Source organism: Bombina bombina, chromosome 1 (assembly GCF_027579735.1).
Source record: "Bombina bombina isolate aBomBom1 chromosome 1, aBomBom1.pri, whole genome shotgun sequence".
Lineage (NCBI taxonomy): Eukaryota > Metazoa > Chordata > Amphibia > Anura > Bombinatoridae > Bombina > Bombina bombina.
The window spans coordinates 240,315,801-240,327,952 of NC_069499.1; positions in this window are offsets into that span (position 1 = coordinate 240,315,801).

The following is a 12,152-nucleotide window of genomic DNA, read 5'->3' on the forward strand; positions in this document are numbered from 1 at the left end:
AAGATAGCAAGAGAACAAAGAAAAATTGATAATAGGAGTAAATTAGAAAGTTGATTAAAATTGCATGCGCTATCTGAATCATTAAAGAAACATTGGGCATAATGTCCCTTTAGAGAATACACCTTGGGGTCCAAACCCTATGAAATTTGCTATAATTAAGACCCTATGAAACACTAACACTAATTTTTTTCTATTTAGTCTGAGAATAGCACATAGATGTATTTTTTAAAGTTTCATTAGCTGTTTAAATATTGACATAAGTGTAAAGTTTTAGGGCTAGAGTACAAATTGTGGGCAAACTATTTCTCTAGCGTTATCATAACCGTTTGCGCCCTCTTTCAATTTTGCTGATATTACAAGTTGAGCTAAATCGCAATTTCGCTAGCGCAATCTTGATTTACGCTAGAATCCTTATCGTGTGGTTAACTGTTTTTCAAAACTAAAAAGTTGCACAAAACACTTCAAATATACATTACAAAATTCAGTTACACTCATATTAACACTATCTAATAAAAAATATTAAAAACAAATATTGCACAAAAAAGTTATAAGGACTCAAAGATATCTCGGGAGTTAGGGAAAAAAAAGCAAAAGGGCTTTAACATTGAGATATATAAATATTCATGTCTAATGATGTATATGTATGTGTGTGTATATATATATATATATATATATATATATATATATATATATATGTGTGTGTGTGTGTGTGTGTAAATATACATTAATTTATTTATGTGTCTATATGTATTTACAGACATACATATACACATATAAACACATAAATATATATGTACACACATGTAGACATATACTGTATATAAGTGCATTGCAGCCTTTTGCCATTAGAGGAAAACATGTAAAAGCATATTTATGAAATATTCATATTTAATAAAGGTTTTTACTATGTTTTTACTGTAAATATTTCACATTCCAATGTTCTGATGTTCTGCACATAGCAGAAAATGTTCTATGCATTTCTAAACAGATATTCCTATATATATATCTGTATATATCTATACCTATATATAATCAGCTATATATATATATATATATATAGGTATAAATATATATTTGTTTTAAAAAACCTCAGATAAATGTAGAAATATTTATTTATGAATAAATAGAACATATTCCGTTATGTGCAGATCATTAGAATATGACATTTTCGCAAGATTTGGGTGTTAGGTTTTTTCCAACTTTTTTTGCTCCATTGACTTCTATGGAGGAATGTGGAAACGCGATCGCAATTTTCAACTTTTCAGTTTGGGTCACCGCTGGAAAAAAAACTGTTTACTTGTAGTCTAGTCCATAGTGTCTATAAAACAATGGGAGCTGCCATATTGTAACTTAGGTTGCCTTCTCTGCTGTGGCCAATTAGGGACAGTTATAAATAGGTCACTAGAGTGTGCAGCCAATGACTGTGTTCTGTACTTCTATTTCTAACAGGAACTGAAAATTTCAGTATGGAATTACAGGAAAAAGGGACAAAATAAATAATGAAATTATATTGCAGAGTTTTTTCTATATATACGAAATATCATTTTATATTACCATCTCAAAGTTTTTAATGTCCCTTTAAGGATGCCTTTCAAATGAGTCCCTGTCTGACATTGAGCCACAACATCTTTCTTTGCACCATTGTTATATCTTGAAACCTGCTGACTGTTCTGCTTGCTTTGGACCCGGACTGCTCTTCAGACTCTGTTAGGAGAGAAGTTCGGCGTGCGGCTGCACTAATCCGGAACCGGAACTGCGGGTGGACCACAAGGTCACGTGGTCCTCCAATAGTGAATCAGCTAGTCCGGAGTGCCGTAGCCAGGGAGATCAGGCCCAAGGTATGTAATCCAAAGAGAAGAAATGGCAGGCACTACTCAGGGGTGAAATTCAAAAAGCGGTTTATTAATTTAAGCCACACATAAACAAGAACAGGCTTAAAATAAATCCAGCAACATACAAACAGAAGGGTAGACACAGAGGGACTGACTGCCTGACGCGTTTCGCGCCCCCTAGTGGCGCTTAATCATAGGCTCTAGGGGGCGCGAAACGCCCCCTAGTGGCGCTTAATCATAGGCACTAGGGGGCGCGAAACGCGTCAGGCAGTCAGTCCCTCTGTGTCTACCCTTCTGTTTGTATGTTGCTGGATTTATTTTAAGCCTGTTCTTGTTTATGTGTGGCTTAAATTAATAAACCGCTTTTTGAATTTCACCTCTGAGTAGTGCCTGCCATTTCTTCTCTTTGCTCTTCAGACTCTGCCTTTGGATTTTCCCTTTTGTCGTGTTGCCTGACTTTTGATACTCTGGCATTTCCTTCCTCAGTCAAGGTTCCTGCCTGTATACTTCCTCAATCAAGGCTCCTGCCTGTATCCTTCCTCAGTAAAGGTTTCTGTCGGTATCCTGCCTCAGTTAAGGTTCTGGCTCTATACTTCCTCAGTCAAGGTTCCTGCTGGTATCCTTCCTCAGTCAAGGTTCCTGCCGGTATCCTTCCTCAGTCAAGGTTCCTGCTGCTATCCTTCCTCAGTCAAGGTTCCTGCCGTTATCCTTCCTCAGTCAAGGTTCCTGCCACAGTCAAATATCCTGCCAAAGCCAAAGTATGAGCTTGTATTCTGTCACAGAGCCTGCCTGGTATGCTGTCACAGCCACAGAGCCTGCTTGGTATTCTGTCACAAAGCTTTCTTGGTATCTTGCCACAGAGCCTGTCTGGTATCCTGTCACAGCCACAGAGCCTGTCTGATATCCTGTCACAGCCACAGAGCCTGTCTGGTATCCTGTAATTTCCAAGTGTTTGCTGTATCCATCATTGTCTTCCTTGCTATAACCACTGAACTGTACTTAAAGGGATATTAAAGTCCAAATTAAACTTGCATTATTCAGATAGGGCATGTCATTTTAAAAAAAAAAAATATTTTTATTATTGATTTTCAACATATTACATTTAAACAATTCTTTTCAACATACAGCACATGGTTGAAACATAAATATTATTAAATCCATAATCATTAATGTTGTTAAATCCAACTAAGGTTAAAAGTTATTAAAGCAAAAACATTAACCTATGAAGGTTGGATGCTAACAAAATTAAGTGTTATTACTTTAAATTAATCAAAAACACAATCCAACCCCATACTTAGCTATCTTGTTAATAACTTCAAAGTTAATAATTACCAAATTAACAACCAATAGCCTTCTCATGCTCGTAGCGCATTCTTACTTATAGTTAACTAACATAAATGGTTACAACTTTTGATTGTATATTATCATTTGTACTGATGAATCCATTTCTTCTCTAAACTATCTTCTAATTTTGTTTACCTCAACCTCTGGTAAGCCCTCAACTGTCCATTTATCCCGGATAAAAAAAAACAAACAAAAAAAAACAACCAAACTACCAGCGAAGGAAAAAAAAAAAAAAAAAGGGGGGGGGGGGGAGAGGGGGGGAAGGAATAAGGTCCATCTCTCTTCCCTACTTCAGTTACCATATCCCCAAGAGTACTAATTCTGAGTTTTGAAAGGGGAGTATTATCTGATCGATTTCTGAAACCGGGAGTGATTTAATAAATGCTGCCCACTTACTAAAAAATTGTGAATGTTAGTATCTCGCTGTTCTAAGATACATTGCTTCTTATGGAAGTTTTTAATCTCTGATACAGTTGGTAGATCTCTTAATTTCCATTTCTTAAAAAATAAGTATCTAGCCCCCAAGATAATTGAAATAATTAGTTTTTCATTAAGCTGATATTCTTTCTGTTTTTTTAAACAAAACATAATGAGTCAATGAAAGCACCAGGGGGGAGATCTTAAGGGACATCTTCATCCAGAATTCTATTTTATACCAAAACTGCCTAATCAGTGGGCAGTTCCAAAGCATATGTATCAGATCTGCAGCCACCAGAGAGCATTTGGGACATTTATTGAAATTTGGGTTCCGAAGCTTATACCCTTTTTCAGGGGTATAATAGTACTTGTGTAAAAGTTTGAGATGTGCCTCCCTCCATGTAGCTGAGAGCATAGCCTGAGATACCTTGTGAATGGAGGTTTGTATAAATTTGATATCAATATCAACTGTTGACAACATTGAGTTCCATTTGTGGGCAACTTTTCCAAGGAGATACTTCCCTTTGCCATCTCCAAGCAAATGGTAACATGGGGTGATGGACATCAGCCCTCCCTTTACTAAAGTGAGCCAGCCTTCTAGGCTACCTAAGTCCCAGCGCCATTGGGCTGCTTTTATTAGGTCTAAGGCAAAATGCCTTGTTTGCAAATACGCAAAAAAACTCCTCATTGGAGAGGTTAAAATCATTCTTGAGTTCCTTGAATGTTTTAATACATTTTTTCTCTTGATCAGCAAAATAAACAATCCTATCCAACCCTGATAAATGCCAATTTTTAATAACCAGTGAATCCAAGCCTGCCTGAAATGTAGGGTTGCCCTTTAGAGGTAAATATTGCGAAACCTGACAATTTATTTCCAAAAGCTTTCCTATCTTCCACCAGGCCCTTAATGGATTAAGAAACATTTTTAGTGCTCTTATACTGGTTGGCCAATCTTTTGGTTCACAATGTATCAGTGCCCTTGGTAGATATGGATCACAGATTCTTTCTTCGAGTTCATTATTCAAAACATAGTCCTTGGAGAAGATCCAGTCAGCCACTATTCGCGCTAAAAAAGCGAGATTGTACAACCGAATGTCCGGTAAGGCAAAGCCTCCATAGGCTTTTGAGGAGGATAATTTAATCAACGAGATCCTAGGTCTTATGTTCTGCCAAATGAATCTTCTGAGCATACTATTTATTGCCTGGACATCTCTCTCTAAAAGCATTATTGCAGTATTCTGTAAGACATAAAGCAATTTAGTAAAGAGAACCATCTTAAATAGCGATTTTCGTCCAGAGATAGAAAGTGGTAGATTTTCCCAACTTCTAAGCTTTTCTCTAAAGTTTGATAAAATTGGGGGTATATTAAGATTATACAAATCTTTTGGATTACTTGGAATATTGATACCAAGGTATTTAAATGAATTTTGGACCAAGTGAAAAGGAATATTACTAAGGGAGTTATTATTTCTTCTAAGCCAAAATAGTTCTGATTTTGTAGTATTTACTTTGTAGCCCGAGAATGAGCCAAATTGACTAATGATTTGTAGTAGTTTAGGTACATTGGTTTCAATATCTGATAAATAGATAAGTATGTCGTCTGCATAGAGGGCTACTTTAAGTTCATATTTACCTATTCTAATGCCTTCTAGTTGTTGTCTGATCATAATTGCTAAAGGTTCAATGCAGAGATTAAAGAGGAGGGGGGAGAGAGGGCAGCCCTGGCGGGTTCCCCTACCCAGCGGGATTTGCGGGGAGAGCATATTATTTACAATTATTTTCGTATAAGGTTGGTCATATAAGTTTTTAATAAAGCTAAAAAAACTTCCTCTGAAACCAAACTTTTCTAGGGAAAACAAAAAAGATGATCATGTTGAAATAAGTCGAATGCCTTCTCGGCATCGACCAAGATCACCGCTAGATTAGGGGCAGCCCCCTCCCCCCCATCTCCCGTCACCCCCGCATTGAAGAAAAATTCTGATGTCACCAAGGCTTCTCTAATTTTTGCTGAACAATTTCGAGCATTTAAGAACCCGGCTTGGTCTTTATGAATAATATTAACAAGCATTTTTTGCAGTCTTTGGGTGAGAATTGAAGTGAAGATCTTATAATCAGAATTTAATAAGGCAATAGGTCTATTTTTTTTTTTTTTTTATTTTTTTTTTTTATTTTTTTTAAAAATAAAGCTTTATTGAGTGACCAGCATTGTAAAACAAACATTGAAAAATCAACAGTAACTTCAAAGCAAGCATCATGAAGACATTAAACTGTATACATAGTGCAATTATAGTATATCTCTAATAGTGCTTAAAGATTGTATTTCTGGTACACTGTTCACATTCAGAAGCGTGATAATATACAGCATGGCTGCATATCATCAAAGTATTACATTTTCATGGGTATTAAGGCATACCCTATATGGGTGGTGGAAAATAAGAAGAAACAGGAAGAAGAGTTAAAATAAGTATAGGAAGGAGAAAAGGCCGGTTGGGGAGTGGAGAGAGGGAAGGGAGAGAGAAGAGAAAAAAAAAAAAAAAAAAAAAAAAAAAAAAAAGGGGGGGGGGGTGGGGGTTCAGAAGGAGAGAGGGTGGTGGGGGGAGTTTTGAAGGAGGGGCTTGAGGGGGCTAAGGTAAACAAGGGTAGAGGGGCGGTGATCAGCACTGTAGGCGATCAGTTTTCAATACTGGGGTAAATCCAGGGTTATAGTCTAAACGGTCTCTCTAATCTCATTTCCCCTCCTAAACGGCTTATTATGTGCACCCCCAGGACACGCCATCCCAGGTAATCCAGATTGGTTTAGATCCTTTTAGGCTTTCATACATTTTTACCTTCCCAGATCATTAACATATGTTCATGTATTGCAAGTTTTCCAGTCTTGAGGTAGTGAAACCTCTCCAAACCAAGCAGGTCCCTGACCCCATGTTTCCATTCATTCAGGCTCGGCACATTGACAGATTTCCAATATTTTGGTATTAAGCTCTTGGCACCGTTTAACATTAGTAAAAACAGCCTATGCTTCGCTTCCACCACCATTCTGGGAAGAGCATGATATATCAGATTGTTTGGGTTTGGAGGCAATATTATCTCGAGAAGCCGGCTGCATTCGGCATAAATTCTTATCCAAAATTCCTGAATCCGCGGACACGTCCACCAAATATGCATTATTGAGCCGGACTCTCCACAGCCCCTCCAACAGTCCCCACTCATTTGTGGGTAGATTTTACTTAGCCTTTGTGGAGTCATGTACCATCGGCTCAGAAATTTAAAGTGCATTTCTTGTAATCTCATCGAGACTGAGGTTTTTTTTGCTTTATTGAAAATCTGTAACCAATCTTTTGAGGTAATGTCTAGGTTAAGGTCTGTACTCCACGCTTTCGTATAAGAGGGCAGGAGTTCATCACTGCTTGTGAGCAATAATTTGTACAGGCGTGATATTAAATGACCAGGCACCTGGGACATAGTGCAGATGTGCTCCAGAGGTGTTTTTTCTCTCATATAGAGGGATTTATCCTTATGTCCATTTACATAATGATGAAACTGCGCTACTCTAAACCAAGAGGAGAATAGCCATGCATCCCACTCTTGTAGTTTTTCCTGGGTCTGTATCTTGCCTTGATGAAAAGCATTAGATATGGCGGCTTCTGCCAGCGTGTATGTATTTCTCTGGGGCTGTATTCTGTTTGCTAAGGCATTTTCTGCGTTATCAAACACTGGTGTCACCGGTGAAGGAATAGAAGAGATATATTTGTCCTGCTTGATCGATGAGTCCCATATGCAGAACACATCTTTTAATAATGGGTATTGTTCGATCAGGGGTGTTCGGTGTTCTGCTGACATCCAGGCAAGAGCGCCTACATTTCTTCTCTGCAGAAGTTCTCGGTCCAGTTCTACCCAAGCTTTATCTGATTGATTGTGGCACCAATGGACCAATCTCTGTACTATAATTGCTTTAAAGTATGTTTTAAGTAAGGGAACTCCAGCTCCTCCCCTATCTCTGGGTAGGTACATTGTTTGTTTCCTGACTCTCGGTTTTATATCTTTCCAGATGTATGTCTCTATTTCTGATTGTATCTGGTGGATGAAGGGTAGTGCTGATGTGAGAGGGAGTGCTTGCATGATATAGAGAATCCTTGGTAGGACATTCATTTTAACCGCATGGATGCGACCCATCCATGAGATGGATTTGTTCCTCCGTCTGGCCATATCATCTGTCACTGCGTCTCTAATCAGCTTATAATTCATATCAACCATATCAGGGATCTTCGGGTTCAGAAAGATCCCGAGATACTTTAAACGATGTTTCGCGACGCTAAGTGGGCAAGTATCACATGCTTCACTAAAATCGTCTGTCGGTATAGAGATGTTCATGATTTCAGACTTGGAAAGGTTAAGCTGGAAATTCGAAGCCCGTCCAAACTCTGCGAATTCAGTCAATAGGGCTGGAAGCGAGGTAGATAAATCTGACAACGTCACTAGAACGTCGTCCGCATACATGGCCAACTTATGTTCTTTGTGCCCAACAGCCAGTCCCATTATGTCAGGATTACTACGTATCCTACAAGCTAAAGTCTCGATTACTAAGGCGAATAGCAGGGGTGACAATGGGCACCCCTGTCTCGTCCCGTTAGAGATCCGGAAAGGTCTCGAGAGCATTCCATTAACGCGCACCTTAGCACTAGGCGTTGAGTATAGCGCGAAGATCGTTCTTATAATACCGTCACCGAATCCCAGCTTTGTCAGGGTATGTCGCATAAATAACCAATTCACCCGGTCAAATGCTTTCTCAGCATCCGTGGACACAAGTGCCAACGGAGCCGAGTTATATCCTACGTGAGAAATCAATTGTAATATTCTAAGGGTATTATCCCGGGCTTCTCTGCCCGGAACAAATCCCACTTGATCTGTAGAGATCAATTGCGGCAACAGTCTGGCAAGGCGGTTAGCTATCATTTTTGCTAAGATTTTTACGTCCGAGTTAAGAAGCGAGATAGGTCTGTAGCTGCTGGGTAGATTCTCAGGTTTCGGGGGTTTATGTATGACCGTGATATGTGCTTCAAGCATGGAACTTGGTAGGTTGGTGCCGTCTGATAATTGGTTAAACATCGTAAGCAAATGAGGCACCAGTCTGTCTCGGAATGTTTTGTAATAACGCATGCCAAAGCCATCTGGCCCAGGACTTTTACCTCCTGGCAGGCGCTTAATCGCTCTCTGGATCTCTTCTATAGTGAATGGTGCTTCAAGTTGCTCCATTTCGTCTCGAGACAGACAAGGCATATTAATACCTTGTAGGTAGTTTACGATATCATTTCCCTGGTCATTATTATGAATTTGGTCCCGTTCCTCCGGTTCCCTAGGACGAAGATTGTATAGGGCTTCATAGAAGCCACAAAACGTGTCTGCTACAGCCGGCCCTTCTCTGTGTGTCTCCCCATGGTGATCCTTGATTTCGTATACATAAGTTCTAAGTCTCTGGCGTGCCAGAGCTCGTGCAAGGAATTTCCCTGCCCTGTTGCTCTGTTCAAAGTAATATTGTCGTATCCGAAGAGCTTTAATTTGTTGCTCTTTCTGGAGATGTTGCAATAGAGCCGATCTTGCTTCAATAAGATCAGCTTGCAATGCTCTGTCAGTCGGCTGTTCTTTATGAACGGCTTCGGCTTGTGCCACTTTTTCAAGTAGTGCAGCGTAGCGAGATTTCTGTTCCCGACGGAGCGCGGATACATGTCTAATCAACTCTCCTCTCAGAACACACTTATGTGCTTCCCATACCGTCGTTTCTGCTAGTCCGTCTTCTGAATTATTGCGAAAATATTCCTGGATGGTACTATCCAGTTTCTGTCTTAGTAAGGGCTCGTCCAGCAGGGACTCATCCAGGCGCCAGATAAATGGGGTAATTGGCATCTCAGGCCATTCAATGGTACACCTCACTGGGGCATGGTCAGACCAGGTGATCTGACCTATGTTGCTGCCAGTGATGCTAGAGAGCCCCGCTGAGTCTGTAAATATGTAATCGATTCTGGTGTATTTCCCATGGGGGTGGGAGTAAAAGGAATAGTTTTTAGTGTTTGGGTGCAATGTGCGCCAAACATCGTGTATGACCAGATCTCTAAGACATTTAGACATCTGTTTGACTATCTTGTGTTTAGTGCTAGATAGCCCATCTGAGGTGTCTAACATGGGGCAGAATGAAACATTGAAATCACCACCAAGAAAGAGTACTCCCTTTTGTGTCTCTAAAATTTCGTTCGTTAATTTTTTTAAAAAGATATCTTGTGCTGTATTCGGGAAGTACGCGCTAACAAGTGTTACATAGTTGCCATATAAAGTGCCAATTAAGATTAAGTACCTGCCTTCTGGGTCTCTTATGACCTGCTCCATCCGGAGAGGCACACCAGCCCCAATAAGGATCCCTACCCCATTTTTTTTAATGGGGCCGGATGCAAAGTAAGCTGTTGGGAATTGCTTATTATACCATTTGGGTTCTCTGAATTTAGAGAAGTGCGTCTCCTGGAGGCACACAACGTCTCCCCCCACTCTATGTAAATCTCTAGTGACAATCGATCTCTTTCCGGGGCTATTAAATCCCTTAACATTTATTGTGATTAAATCTATGGTGTGATCTCGTATGCCCCTCATTGTGCTAGCTGGTAGCTTCAAAAATAGGAGAGGGTGAGTGGTATAGGGAAGCTATATGAGGAAAAAAAAAAAAAAAAAAAAAAAAAAAAAAAAGGGGGGAAGAGGGGGTGGGGGGGGTAGGGTTTGTGGAAGGAAGGATACAAAGAAAGGGGGAGGGGAAGGTGGAGAAGGTAGGTAAGTGGGAGGAGAAAAGATTAGATTATAAGGATAACTTTATGTGGCTAGTGCCAAGAAAAAGCAGGATACGGGGGGGGGAGAAAAGTAGATAAGAAGAGGGGGGAAACAGAGTTCTCTAGTATATAAAAATATACAAGATAAGGTGAGGAAATGTGAAAAGAAAAAGAGAATAGTAAGTATAGAGTCCAACTCTATCAGACTAGAGTAAAGATAATCTCACAATGGGGGTAGTAACCCTTACACTCTCAGCAAATGAATTATCTCTATTAACATTATGACTTGTAGGCAAACACAGCAATCAATATACATAACTTATAACATTGACTTTGATTTACTCAGTAATTTATCTAACATTGAGTTATATTTAAATAGATTTGGTTGACACATGAGAGAGCTACATCTTTCTATAGGGTTGCGGTGAGTTTCAGTTAGCGTCACAGAGTGACTTCTCTTAGTGTGAGTAATGATGTGTATCATGGTGTATCTTTGTTTGATTTAAAGAGTCTTTAGTGTGACATGGGGGTTTTAATTGTCTCTGCCACGTGACTATATAGTAATGTTTCTATGGGGGCTAAGGTATCCTATAATAAGGTAGAAGTATTGCCTAAGTATGAGCCTGCAGCTCTACGTTTATGGGTAGTGCTTGTGTAAAGTAGTTTAATCCTAGGGGCTGTCATGTATGTATCGTGAGCTGTAGTGTATCCAGTAGGACGCTAAACTCAAATATCATATAACAATTTAGCTTAAACACTAACAGCAAGCGTGGCAGTGGCGTAGTAATCTCAGTAGTGCTTGCCACCTCAGTGTAACCTTAGCATTATCGCAGTTTCTAGATCCCTGAACTCATCAATAACCCTTGTTTGAGTGGTATGTGTATCTAGTCATACCAGGGTGGTGCCTGGCTCATCTTTATTTTTAATTTAAGTTGCTAATCATGAGTACAACCATAATATTTTACATCCCAACAGTAGACTCCTCAAAACAGATCTAAAATATGAGCAATCACTAACAACTGATAGACAATAGTGAATAAACTTTTCATGAACTGAACTGTAATAAAATAAGAACATTTCCCCAGTATAAGCTGCCATGTATATTTCCCCAGCAGTAACTGAAGAAAAACAGTAACAGAAATTGTTTTAACTTTGCAGTCCGTAGTATGAGTATTGCCGCTACTGTATAGCTCCAATAGTCTCTAGTCCACTGGAATTCCAGGCTTATTTATCTCCCGCCTACAAATGGCAGGTGTATTAATTTATCCCAATAAGGGGTATTACACATTTTCTTACATCTGGTTCTAGTGTTTATAGATAAACCTGACTGCAGTAAGTTAGACTTTTGGACTGTGAGGCCTTTAAAACAGACCTTGAACGTAAGTCACATCCAGAAGTGTGCGAACTAAAGAATTGTAAAGGGAAAAAAAAAAGAGGCAAATAACACAGTATATTTTCATGTACTTATCTGTCGTGTATGGGAAGCATGATCCTGGACGTGGTATCAGCTGCACATAGATCACAGCAAATTTAGCAGTTCTGCTCAAGTGCAAATGGTGTATCTCCTCAGTGAAGAGATGATGGGCTCAAAGGGGCCCTCTACCATGAGGGTCTTCATTTGCTCTGCGATTTTCTCTCACGGGCATTGGGTCCGCTGCAGGGCCCAATGGCCTGATCTGTGTTCCAAGGGTTTGATTGAAGGCTGGAAGATCAGCTATCGTGCGGTACGTGGCCGTGGCTCCATCTTTTGATGCTA